Source organism: Hoplias malabaricus, chromosome 3 (assembly GCF_029633855.1).
Source record: "Hoplias malabaricus isolate fHopMal1 chromosome 3, fHopMal1.hap1, whole genome shotgun sequence".
Taxonomy (NCBI): Eukaryota; Metazoa; Chordata; class Actinopteri; order Characiformes; family Erythrinidae; genus Hoplias; species Hoplias malabaricus.
In genome coordinates, this window is record NC_089802.1 from 12,913,729 (window position 1) to 12,927,112 (window position 13,384).

The window sequence follows — 13,384 nt, forward strand, 5'->3', positions numbered from 1 at the left end:
ATATGACTGTTTGGGGTGGGAGATAGGGGCATTTGGTAGATACAGTATATAAAGTGTTGTTGTTTTTTGAGGTAAATTTGGTATTGCTCCATGTAGTCCTCTATAATAATGAATTTTGTAAACACATTTGTCACATAAATATAGGACTTGATGGCTTTGGGTTTTTCAGGTGTTTTTTTTTTTCTCTTTAGCTCTCTCTCTTTAGCTCTCTCTCTCTATCTCTCTATCTCTCTCTCTCTCTTTGTGTGTGTGTGTGTGTGTGTGTGTATGTGTCTAAGAAGGATTGTGAATAGGAGCAAGTCGAAAGATATTCTATTAATAGCATTACCAGGTACCTCCAACACTTTAATAACTTACAAAGGCCTCTGAGTGGGTCCCATGGAATCAGTGTCTTTTTTTAAATGGGTAACTATGAGAGTAGTCTGAATACTGCCTTCTATATTAAGTACAGTATATTTTAGACATTGTGATTAAAACTACTTTTAAGTAAGACTGCCTATTATTTTCAAATGATTCAATGTGAAAAAGCATCCTTTATTTCAATGTGTGGGTTGTGTCTTAAAATGTTTTATGTTTGTAATAGCAAAGGGTGAACAGCATTATTATATAAAAGCCAATATTTCATTAAAAGCATTGGCTAGTACTAAGTACCTGTATTGGTATCTACTGGGATTTTTTTTTGTTTGTTTGTTTGTTCTTTTGTATCTTGTCATACAATTATGTATCGCATACTTGGAAAAATAAAGTGACAATAATTCAGAGTATACACAGTTGAGTTGGCTTCATATTACTGCCAACATATACATATTGAATGCACCCCACTCAAACCCCCACTCAAACCCAAAAAAAAATTGAGATGAATCACTGTACACATAACTCTGCTGACTTGTGCATTGACCTCCACATCCTCACGAGCCTTCCAGAGAATCCCTTCAAATAAAATATAAAATTGCTTTAACACTCTAGAGTAGAGGAGACAGATAAAGTAGGTAAGAAAAAGGAAAGCAAAGAAAGATAAGAGGGTTAAGAAAATGTAAAGTGGAACCAAAAAAAGAGAAACCTGCTCTCCATCGTGAAGGGACACTTCACAGTAGGTTTTGGTCTTGTTCTGAAGAGGAAGAGCCTTCAGCTGTGATGTACGAGTGTCTATGCTCTAGAGACGGTCATGAATGTTTCATTAAACCCAATCTGTATCATGATTATGCAAAGCCTGGTAAACGTTACCAAAAAAGTGCCCTTTACTGGATTATATTATGTTGAATGTGTCCACCTCAGAGTGCTCCTACAAAGCTCAAGGTGACCCCGATTGAGGTAATTATGCTGTGAGACTCATGTTATCTACCGATAAGGAGCAAGTGAAGAGCATTTCAGGGAGGAAATGGAGAGTTTTTGAGAATCCAAACATTTTACAAATCCCCTATTTTACAATTATGAACCTTGCTTTGTTATTGCTGCATTTTAGATGATGGCAAAATAGAAATGATTTAATCTTTCCCCAGCACCACACTTCGCTGTTAGGTTTATATATAATTATTGCTCCTTGCGCATATATTTGCTCATATATACTGTACCTGCAAAACAGATGTTTGCAGCCGAAAGGAACAGAATTTACTTTTGTTATCATATGTTGTAGACACAGAAGTGAGGTAAATGCTGACCAAAGCCAGCTTAAGCCCCATAAACCCAACATCATGCTCTGTGTGTTCCTGACAAGCCTGTTGTTGAGACATTTTTGTGAGTTGATAAATGATTCAGTACCTGCATATGAAAGCATCTTGGGAGACTGGCAATTGGCCACAGAATGAAATAAGCAGCAATATATCAAACGCTACAGGTAGCTATGAGAGACAAATGATCTGCATTTAAAAGTCAAGGGGGTTGGTGTCCACCAGTTTTATATGCAGCAGACACTATGCCATGCCACAATGGGATTTTCAAAACATTAATAATTTGCATGTTCGCTCTAAGATTCATAAGCAGCTGAAAGATTTGTTCACAGTTGTTCTCTCTAGAATAGCCACAGGCTCAGGATCCTTTTTGGTTGATAGCAATAACATCATCATGATACTCTGCTGGCAGAACACAGCTAATATTTATTACTTTCTACATCATACCATTCTCTAGATCCAGCTACTGATAGTGAACAGACCACATTTCAACAAGTAGTTTACCACCTAAGCCATGTGCTTTCACTGCTGAGTAACAGTCAACTGGAATTTAAGATTTTAAATGAATGTTAAACCTTAAGGCAATGTGTATGAAGTAATAAAATACAAGCAGTAACTGGTGGTAGCCTAAATGTACTCAAATGTTAATGTATCTCTGAAGTCTTGTCTCAATTAGAAGTAAACAAATGTACTGCAACAAAAAACATTTTGAGAAATGCCAGGTCTAAACTACTAAAACAGCGAGAAACCTTAAATATACAAGTCTTTGTTTGAATCTTTGTTTCTGGTTTTTCTGTCTCTTCTCATCTTGGCTCCATATTCTTTTTTGAAATATACCCTTCATTAAACCAAATAGAAAAACACTCAGAATCAGGGTGAATGCAGCAGTGAAATACTTTAAACACATACCACACACAAATGCTAATAATACTTTGTCCTACACCATATCCCTATTCTTTTCACATCATTTCCTTAAATCCATTTGCTTAGATGTTGGAAATTGTCCCATGCACACCTTCAGCCAAGGGCCTGGGACGAGAAGAGGCAGAAAAGAGGACAACAGCCGCACACAGCTTGAGCAATGACTAATTTCCATAACTAAAAACGACAAAGACATTTCCTGAAAGGGGGACCTGTTAGACCTATTAAGGAAGATACATTATATTCTGAAATGTTACACAGTTTGTATCTTTGATAATATATTCTACAAATCTAATCTGTCAAAAAATGCTTTAGAGATATAGAGCTATGGTTTGCAGTCAACAGAAAACAATAGGATTTCAAAAGGATTTGTTCTGTGAGCTTGTATTTATCCAGTTATATTCTCTTTGTGTATTCAAAAATATTTAAATGACATTAACAGTAAACAGGGACAGAACCACACCATAATGTAAGCAGAGAAACTCCTAGCTTCAGGAAGAGTTCTGTGTCAATATTAAGAATTGAAGAAGAAAAAATAGGCTCGTTAATATCTTATTCCTTTCAAGTACACAAGGGCTTTAACATGCATTACCTTCATATCTGGAGACATGCTGTTGTCTGATGATGCACACCTTGTCATGTAGTATGGTTTAATTACAGATCTATCTAATTGGATTTAACCTAACAAATTGTTTTTCAGCTGTCATATCCGGTTCATTCCATGCTCATCAGTTTAATTAAAATCATCCTACGATGCATGCATACAGAAATCATAGCCCAGTCTGTGCTACATGATTACTCAATGTTTACAATTTATTTTACTAGTACAATAACACTTTCTTCCTGATTTTAAATTAACCATATAAAAAATATTTACTTCAACTCCACTTTTGATTTAGTCATGTATTCACTGACATATAATTCTAAGAACAAAACCTTGTATCTACAAAGTAGTAGCTCAGATCTGCCTTAAGCACTGCCGTGTGTTCAGGTCTGAAAAATTGATCATAAAGCATTGATGCAACCCCTGAGAATTTCAGATTGACACTAACTCATCAGCACACACTGACTGATCTAGCTGGAAAATAGTCATAGACACTGCATGTAATTAGGCCAATGTCATTCTGTATAAGAAAATGATGGAGAAAATACTGTTTAAGAAAAACCTGTGAAATCTGTTCATGTTGTTGTTTATTTACCAAAATGGTGTGGTGCTGCGACCTTAAACTTTAACATTTCCAGCTTTTATACAGACAGGTGTAAGCAGCTATGGTCAAATTGATCTGCAGAAATGTTATTGTAAATTGTAATTTACTGTCTGGATTGTGTTTACTACTTCTCACTTGAAATATCAACAAAATATGCCCCTTGACCAAAGTTCAACTTGGGTATGATGTAAATAAAAACAGAATGCAATGATGTACAAATCATATATCATTATATTTTTTTTAAAATTGTACAAAGACAATATTTCAAATGTTGAAACTATGAATAGTGTGAATAGTGCACATAATCTAGTTTAACAAATTCCACAGAAGTTATTTTCATTAAACAGTGACAGTTTTGTGCTAAATATAGAGGCACAATCAAAACACTTCACAGAATAAATTAACTGTCTAAATCTATCAGATGGTCTTGATGATAGGCATGCACTGTGAAACTATTGTGAATTTATTCCCAATGTGTTTGTAGTGTTCATTCCCCCAAATCTGCTGTGTCAACAGTGGTCTAACTGGGTCTCACACCATATAGAGGCAATACATCAACAGTTTTGTGCCAGACACAAGTGAGCCACAAAAGCAGATCGATGGATTTTCCAGCGCATACATATCCTAGGCCTTATTTCATTACTTTTTTAAGCATTAAATCATTGGTCTTAACTGAAATGCTTTGACTAATAAGAACAATAGAAATGAGTCAAACCATAAACAAAACAGATTCAGGCATGGCATAAAGAACAAAATATTCAGCAAGCCTTCCTAATGATCAAGTATAAATATCTTGTGTGTTTCACAGTTGAGAGGTTAAGACTAAGGCTGTCTGAATAAACCCTGACACTGTTTATCGGCTCTCTTTTTGTCCTTCCAAGGTGACAGTCCCAGCAGTTGGCCTTGGCTCATAACATGGCAGCAAATTAACATCCCCCAGGTTGCCATGCTATAGGCCCCTAATATGAGTGAGGCCACACTTTAGCAGGTTGCCAATGAGCACTTGGAAACAAATGCCTTTCTAATTAAGAAGTGCTTGAGCCACCCACCAATTTCAGAATAAACACAACTTTTAAAATAAGGATAATCATTCTTCAAAAAACCTCAAGTAAACTTGCCCAACATGTCCAGAGGACTTTAGCAAACCATTTGCATCCAATATTCAACATGTTCTCAGTATAGGTATGACGTAAAACATGACACATGAACTGTATTATTTTTATTGTACTATGTAATCACCTTTTTACAGTTCCCTAAAAAGGACATTTCTTCTTTACGTACTATCATGAGATAATTGCTTTCCACTGAAAACATTCTTCAAGAGTAAAAATTATTCTAGGTAAAGTCAGGACTATAGATTGGAAGACTACATGTGATGCTCATGTATCCTCAACATATTTGTGTTACTGAGAATTGTTTAGTTTCTGTAGTGACTGCAACAAAATGAGTTGATATTTTCTTTATATACTCTCAGAAAGATTCACTTATAAAGTCATTATAAAATATATAAGGTCATTATACAGGGTGGGCCATTTATATGGATACACCTTAATAAAATGGGAATGGTTGGTGATATTAACTTCCTGTTTGTGGCACATTAGTATATGGGAGGGGGGAAACTTTTCAAGATGGGTGGTGACCATGGTGGCCATTTTGAAGTCAGCCATTTTGGATCCAACTTTTGTTTTTTCAGTGGGAATAGGGTCATGTGACACATCAAACCTATTGGGAATTTCACAAAAAAACAATGGTGTGCTTGGATTTAACATAACTTTATTCTTTCATGAGTTATTTACAAGGTTCTGACCACTTATAAAATGTGTTCAAAGTGCTACCCATTGTGTTGGATTGTCAATGCAACCCTCTTCTTCCACTCTTCACACACTGATAGCAACACTGCTGGATAAATGCTAGCACAGGCTTCCACTATCGTAGTCCCCCCCCCCTCCCATATACTAATGTGCCACAAACAGGAAGTTACTATCACCAACCATTCCCATTTTATTAAGGTGTATCCATATAAATGCCCCCCCCCCGTATAATGACCTGCAGGATTAGTAAATTTTATCAATACAGAGAACTTACTGAATGGCCAAAGTATATGTAAATATACAAATAAAAAATACTAACACTTTGCTTAATGTAGAGATATTTATTGCATACAGACTAAACTGTCACTGTGTTGGTAACCTCAAGTGTACCTCTAAATAGGGAACATAATTGTACCACATTCTATATTAATGCTACATTTTGAAGTTTTGTTGTTTTATTCTTCCAGGACTTATATCATGTTATTTTATTTTACAATGTTCAGTAATAGGCGGTATGGTGGCGCAGCAGATAGTGTTGCAGTCACACAGCTCCAGGGATCTGGAGGTTGTGGGTTCAAGTCCCGCTCCAGGTCACTATCTGTATGGAGTTTGTTGTGTTCTCCCCGTGTCTGTGTGGGTTTTCTCCGGGGGCTCCAGTTTCCTCCCACTGCCCAAAAACACAGTGGTAGGTGGATTGGATACTCAAAATGTGTGAGTCATTTTGTGTGTGTGTGTTGCCCTGTGAAGGACTGATACCCCCTCCAAGGTGTATTCCTGCCTTATTCCCAATGATTCCGTGTAGGCTCCAGACCCACTGTGTCCCTGAACTGGATGAGCGATCACAGACAATGAATGAATTAGCTGTTTTTAGACTGTGGAAGGAGCACCCAGAGGAAACCCACACGGAGAGCACACCAAACTCCTCCCAGCTAGTTACCCAGAGTGGGGCTTAATTTTCTGTTTCAACATTATCTCTTTGTACCCATTTTTAATTAAATAAAATCATTTGTACCTCACTGCTTTTAGTTCTATGTATTTTGCAGAGTGTCTGAATTTATCTGGAAATTGGGCTGAGGAAATTAGAAAAAAGGAACTACAGACTCTATGCCTGCAGGTCACAGGCAATTCTAAGGCCAGGAGGAAGGACATCCTAAACGAAATAATTTTGGAGGCGATGTCCATTAGGGTATCCAGTCTGTCCTGTAGAAATCATCCACAACTATCAAGGGCAAGGGGTGTCCATGTCCTTGACCAGAAAAAAAGGAAGTTAAAGGTTTCTTTCTATCTCACTTCGCCTAGTACTATGTCTTATACTTGGTAAAATGTATACTCTAAATTATGTTAATCAAGGACCATCTATGAAACCTATATCAGGTCTCTAAACCTGATAAGTGTTTTCACTCTGTGAAAAGGGGAACAAACTGGAGTGAAAAGCGGTATTGGAGTATTTTTTTATGCTTTCTTGTGCATGGTAATTCCAGGAAGTAGCAATCTATGGTTGTCTACTGGTGTTGGTTAATAACCCCTTTAGCGAGAGGTAGTGAGAAATATCTGTTTATTTGATGTGTGGTAATAAGAGCATTAGATGGCAAAAGTGGGCATTGTCTCTTTATATGTTGTTTGTTTATAACGAACCTATTAAAAATCAGTAGTTAGAAGAGTAAACTAGCATTGCAAATGACAGCATCCATTAGGGACTTATCTGTCTGTGTATCATAAACTACATCATGGAGTTTTGATGGAGTGTTTAGTGTGATCGAGCAGCTAACTGGCCACTAAAACACATTGAATTCCTTTCCACAACATTTAAAGGAGCTAAGACTATGATCTCTAACAAATCACTTCTTATTCGAATCCTGGACCAGGATCCTCTCTTAACTGCTTTTCAATTGTAATTTGTAGAGAACAGCAAAGTAATTTAGATGTTTATTATGGTTCTGTTTCTTCAGGTAAAAGAGATAAAGGGATTCTGAGGTGTTAGACTCATTATGTCCAGCAAATCAGCATCTTGTTGACATTTATGACTCTGAAACTGGAGCCTCATTAAACCTGTTAGAGTTATTGTAATTAAGTGGGCAGACTTACGTGCTTATTCAGCTATAATAGACTGTAATATAGAGTGCCTTGAATCAAAGTATTTGACTTGGTAATCGGAAATCATTTATTTTTAATGATGAAAAGTCTATCCCATATGAAGTCATTATCTTGGAAAACAACCTTTGTTGTTATTTAAAAAAAAAAGATAAATTACTTAAAAATATGGAAAAGATTATACTTAAAGCTTAGATTCTAATATAAAATTATCTGCTATTCAAACTCAGCAGTAACAGGGAGGAAATGTGAGTATAATGTCTGTGGTACACAGAAGATAAGTGTGGCCTTGGTTTAATGTTGATGTTGCCTTACACCAGGGTTAATATGATATTTCTGTGGGGTTAATGGAAATGTGCAGGGCATGGAGTCTGCCAGCTCTATTAGTGCTGCTCCATTTGTTTTGTGCTGGTTAGATCTCTATTTCTATTTTAATTACCGTACACTTTACACTTGCTCTTTGTGTTTGCTGGGACTGCGCACAACTCCATTCATCTTCCCTGGCTATTGATAGCCTGCCTTTGATTACTGCTCAGTAGAGAGAGAGAGGAAAGGGGGGCTAGAAAAGGGGCATATAGAACACCACTGAAACGTGTATTAACAGTGAAGACACAGAACGTTAAGTAGTTTGTTTGCTTACTAATAAAGTAATAAGCACTATGATGTTCAGAATAGTTTTTAAAATGTGGCAAAATATTTAAATAGGGGAAATAGGTAATAATTGTAACAGTGACAAATCTTCAGTTTTCACATGATATACTCACAAAATATAGTTATTTAAAACATCTGTTTACATCTCAAAATTTCAAGATTTCTACATTTATAAAATTGAGTTTCAATATGAGCAGAGTAAACTGGGAATGGAATTTGATTATACTACGAATATATATGAATATACTACAGGACCAGGGGTACTTTTTATAACATCTAGGTATAGTTTTAAAAATAGAAAAATGAGTAACTTGAAGTCCACAAAAAAGAGCTTTAATGAATAATGAAAACAGAACATGTAGAAACTTTTGACTTTTGGACTGGACTATTTCAGCACAACAGCAAAAGACTTTAGACCTGCCTGAACAAAACTGCATGATGTTTGATCTCTGAATTGCCATCTACACTCTACACTGACCTTAATATTTCCCTTAAAATGTTTCAAATTACTTAAGTAAAATTTCAAATTCTCAAATTATATCAAATTTGTCAGGTGTATTCCATGTTTGGACCTGACAGGTTCATGTAGACAATGATAATATCTAGCCTTTTCTGATACTTTTAGCTCTTTTGCCTTGGACTATGACTTGGGCCTACTATCAGAGATTCAGATACATAGTCCATCAAATATTTCAGATTACATGCAGTAAACCCTGCAGTTTTCTCACACTGAATTGTAAAATGTATGTGTACAGTAATGATCATAATTCCTACTTGATTGTATTAGAGTATTACAACCATTACCCTTCAAATGCCAGTTTTTGAGCTACATTATTCCCCAAGCTGAATTCCAATTGTCTGTGTATAAAAATGAATTTGTGTTTGATGAGTACAATTACTTCAATTATGATTCTGTGTGAGCAATTGTCTGATTTATTTCTCCATTAAAAATTAAATAGGGCAATTACATAGCAACATCGAATGCTTTCTCTAATCAAATCCCATTCCCAATTTACTCTGCTAGTTCAACACAGCTGTCTGTAGGAAGGAATTGCTATTTCAAGAATTTCTGTTTAGGCAGAGTTTTTTCAGTTTACTTCCTATACCTCCTATAAACAACATTTAAGCAAACATGTAAATGAATGGACAGGCACGTGGTAAACTGAACATACCATAGCATATATTCGGGTTTATTTACATACACACTATAGAAATGTTGCATTTTCTATTGTTAGCCCATGTAACAGCTTTATACTGAATATCCCCTCTACATCAGACAATAGCCTCCCAACTGCTCTTTTAACCACACCCTCACTATAAATGATATAGTCTCAGAGAACAATTTGGATCTGGTCATGCTCCACAAATCTGACCCATTTCCCTCACTTTGTAAAACCCTTAGGATAGTAAGGGCAATGAAAGGACCCATGAGATCTGTACAATTGTGCCCAGTTGATCAATGGGAGAGAGATATTACAGAGATCCATGGTTTGAAAGCTCTGTTGTGGTTTTAAGGACATTCTATTTTCATTACATCATGTCATAGGCTAATGTGTCCTCATTTGCGCAGGTATTGATAGCTTCCCTATGCTCACAGTGAGAAACATGGTCATGTTACTGTCCAGTATTCTATAAAAGCATGGGTTCACACAGACAGCCTGTGGATGACCAAATTAATGCTCAAATTCCTTTCATCTTTCCAAATGCACAAAAGACTATTGCTACTGTTTCTTCAGGGCACCATGGTAGACTGTGTTATTGCTGTTCCTGTCCTGCTGCAGGAAGGGCCAAGATAACACCAAAGGGAGCACAGTGTGTAGGAGTTCAACAAGTGTTGTACACAGTATACAAACACTTTACTATTTCCTCCGAGCTCTTTCCTCATTATACCGAAATATTTGGAACACAATCTAATGAACAGTTCGTGGAACAAAGATTAAGATCACTGTTGGATTAAATTTTACTTTTGTGGATTTGCTATTGAAAATCCTTGTTAACCTAGGCTTAATGTGATTCTTTATGTTTAAAGTGTAAATCTTCCTGTTATTTTTTCTTTCACAAAAATGCCATATTTCACATAGCACCTTTTCACCGATAAGGAACCAGAACAGTTCCAGTTTCTGGGGCTGTGTTTGGCTCTGCATTGTAGTTAAGTTTTTCCACTGTTCACAAGTTCAGCAGGACGGCGCGGAACTCAGCAACATTTATACACTGGTTATATCTCACAGAGAGAGGAGGACTGCTGAATTTGTCTTATTTCACGTGTGTGTGTCTTTGCACATGTGTTTATAAAACAATATAGTTGTGCACAGCCTCCTTAAACTTCACATGTTTTAACTAACCAGTTATATTGAATAAATAATTGTAATTCTTGGTCTCTGTTTTTTTGGTGGTCGATCATCTAGTATTTATTTTTAAATAAAATGAACAAGAAAAACACTGATGCCAGTGTTATATATTGTGAACAAACTTTGTGCTCTATTTTTAATTTCTGCATTTATTAGTCCTGCCTTCCATATTTTCAGTACAACACAATCACATAATAAAAACCACATGTAAACAAAGACATTGATATGAAGCACCAAAACTTCTCCAGAAAAAGAAGAAGTACTAGTGGTAGTAGTATTAGAAATAGAAGGAGTAGAAGAAGAAGAAAATTTTAAAAAGTAGTAGTAGTAGGTCAAAAAGAAGTAGTAGTAGTAGTAGTAGTCGTCGTAGTAGTAGATGATGTAGTAGCAGAAGTAGTAGTAGTAGTCGTCGTAGTAGTAGATGATGTAGTAGCAGAAGTAGTAGTAGTAGTAGTAGTAGTAGTCGTCATAGTAGTAGATGATGTAGTAGCAGAAGTAGTAGTAGTAGTAGTAGATGATGTAGTAGTAGTAGTAATAGTAGTAGTAGAAGAAGATGAAGCAGAACAAGAAGTAGTAGTAGAAATGATAAAGAAATAGTAATAGTAATCATAGTAGTAGAAGATGAAGAGGTAGTAGTAATAGTAATCATTGTAGTAGAAGGTGAAGAGGTAGAAGTAATAGTAGTCACAGTAGTAGAACGTGAAGAGGTAGTAGTAGTAGCAGTCATAGTAGTAGAAGATGAAAAAGGCCAAGTAGTAGCAGTAAAAGTGGAAGTACATGAAGAACAAGTAGCAGTAGATGAAGATGAAAAAGAACAAGAAGTAATAGCATTAGTAGTATTAGAAGAAGAAGATGAAGAAATATTGTTGGCAGTAGTAGTAGAGGAAGAAGCAACAGAAAAGCAAATGAAGAAGTAGCAGTATTACTAGAAATAAAATGACTGAAGTGATTAGCAGCCAGCACCCATGGAGCAATTAGTGGTTAGGTGCCTTGTTCAGAGGCACTTAATCTGTGAATGCTCAGGGTGGAGAAGGCACTGATCCTTTTTTTACCCTGTCCCATATTTCCTGCCAGTCCAGGGGATACAACAGATTTTTTTGGACTCTAGCCTGTTTCTCTTTTAGGCCACTGCTTTCATCTTTACACAGTGATATAAGGAGGTATTCTGAAAACAAGAAGCTACTCTGAGAAAGGCACTGGAATATTACATGTCACTGAAGGAAACATGAAAAAGGCAAATACAGTGACCCCAAAAAGCCTACACAAAAACTACTCCACGGGTTTCTAAAAATCTAATAGCTGTCTAATATTTTATGCAATCTTCTGACTTGAATCTCATTTTAAATTAACTAAGAATTTGGATTGGCAAATCCAGTAAAAGACCCTTGGAAACTTGGTGAAGTGAACAGTTTGCTTAAAAAGAACAGGCCAAAACTGTATCACAAATGTGCAAATATTTCATTCTTACTATAAAGGTCTTAAACGTGTAACTGTGAAAAAAGGCTCAAATTCTACATTTAATTATTAAAATAAACATTATTATATACATTTTTTTGAATATTTAAATACTTTTTAATCAATACACATTTTAAGGTGGAGTCTTGCACTAGAAATAAATTACTCCCCAAAACATCATTTTCTTTCTATTGTCACACGGTGTGTGTGAATCAGACTCTGGAGTTAATCTAACTGCAAACTGCAGAGGTCAACATTGGTTTAGATGCCCCAAGAGAATACCAAACCAGGGTGCATTCCAAAGTCTTCTCATAGATGTTTCATTATTGTGATAAAGTGCTACTCTCTAGAGGCCTGAGTCCTTGCCAGCCTAATACATGCTATAATAGACTTCCCAGGTTAAGACCCATTCACTCCTGCCATGTGGATATTTATCAGATGGGAAAATTACACCATCCCAACACAATGTTAGATTGCTTTTGTGGCAAGGGGACATTCCCAAAGAGGGCTAGGATAAGGTGCAATCAGTGGCACATGCCCTGGCTCCAACACTGAGGTCAGGGGCAAGATTATGAACAGGAAAATGTAAGAACTCAATCCTTCTTCGCCGTTACACTGAGAACCAAAGCTGAGCACATAGGACACATTAAACCACACGCCTGTTGAATTAACCTCATTAACTACACTTAATGCACTTAAGCAGAGTTTTCAAAAAGCTTTGTGCCATAAAACAAATATTCATATAATGACTTGACAGTATAATATGTTTTAATTAATGAGTGTTACCAAGTATAGCAAAGTTCTGTTTTATACTCTCAGAGATGCCAAGGGCAAAGGTAACTAAGCTGAACTTTCAGCTCATGACTCACATGCAGAAGGCCTGTTTGGGTCCTGTCCCAGGATATAAGTAAGCCTGTCCTGTAGTACTGAGTACAGAGAGCACAAAGGGCTGAGCACTGAATTCATAATAATTTATCATCCTCATCTATTCACACAGACACCCTCTGTTTCAACACCAGTATAGAGAGGTAAGAAAAAATACATAAAAGTTGGTAACACTTTAAATTAAAGCCCACTAATTACTAGTTAAGTACAGAGTATGTTCTTGTTAAATAAGCCATAAAATAAAATAGGTACTAACTAAAGGGTATTCATTCATTCATTCATTCATTATCTGTAACCCTTATCCAATTCAGGGTCGCAGTGGGTCCAGAGCCTACCTGGAATCATTG

The 13,384-nt window shown here is 36.2% G+C and overlaps 1 protein-coding gene across 1 annotated transcript in view; it reads right to left on the reverse strand.

The window, feature by feature from the left end:
• Positions 1-13,384, reverse strand: part of stxbp4 (syntaxin binding protein 4) — a 152,284-nt gene that overhangs the window by 106,409 nt on the left and 32,491 nt on the right. The window lies entirely within an intron of this gene.